This window comes from Frankliniella occidentalis, unplaced genomic scaffold (assembly GCF_000697945.3).
Source record: "Frankliniella occidentalis isolate FOCC.00 unplaced genomic scaffold, Focc_3.1 Scaffold373, whole genome shotgun sequence".
Lineage (NCBI taxonomy): Eukaryota > Metazoa > Arthropoda > Insecta > Thysanoptera > Thripidae > Frankliniella > Frankliniella occidentalis.
In genome coordinates, this window is record NW_026267496.1 from 32,307 (window position 1) to 33,445 (window position 1,139).

Sequence of the window (1,139 nt, forward strand, 5' to 3'; positions counted from 1 at the left end):
ATTTAGCTGTGACCTCTGTTCCTCGCGTTTTACCGAGAAAGGTCATCTTGTCAATCACATGAGAATACACACTGGTGAAAAGCCATACAAGTGTGACATTTGTCCCTCGCGTTTTACTGAGAAAGGTCATCTTGTCGTTCACAGGAGGACCCATACTGGTGAGAGGCCATACAAGTGTGACGTGTGTGAAACGAGTTTTAAACAGAAGTGCCAGCTTGTGGTTCACATGAGGAGACACACTGGTGAAAAGCCATACGAGTGTGACACGTGTAAAATGCGTTTTACTGAGAAAGGCCATCTTGTCAATCACATGAGGATACACACTGGTAAAAAGCCATACAAGTGTGACTTTTGTCCCTCGCGTTTTACCGAGAAAGGTCATCTTGTCGATCACATGAGGATACACACTGGTGAAAAGCCACATACTTGTGATGTGTGTAACAAGGCTTTTAATCAAAAATCAATTCTCAACAGACACAAAACAATTTGTATTTCTATTTAACCATATCTCTTTTGAATTCATTTACATTTGTAAAGCCAGATTAGGCATTTTTGTAACAATAAGTGTTATTTAGACATTTTTGTATGTTCATTGTTGTGTTAAGAATAAAAACATAGCTCTACAAAATTTATCAACCCTTCGACAATTTCTGTTTGTTCCTTGCTCTTGCATCCGTTTCTGTGGCGGTCCTTGGGACGCACACGCTTGTGTCTGACGCGGTGCTCTTGTTCCAGCAGGACGCCCAGAAGCCCTCGCGGGTGAAGAAGCAGCTCGTCAGGACGTACAGCAGAAGCAGGAGTGGAAGTAAAAGCAATCTCAGTGGCGCTTTGCAGGCGAACTCGAGCAAGCGCACCGGTAGGGCCTTCAAATGCGAAGTCTGCGAGAAGAATTTTGCACACGCGGCTTCTCTTAAGCGACTCGTTATGTACCACAATGGTGAAAAACCGTTCAGCTGTGACCTTTGTCCTATGCGTTTTACTGAGAAAAGTCATCTTGTCGTTCACACGAGGACACAGACTGGTGAAAAGCCTTACTAGTGTGACGTATGTAAAGTAAGATCTACTACAAAAGGCCATCTTGTCGATCACGCAAGGACACACACTGGTGAAAAGCCTTTCAAGTGTGACGTGTGTCAAAC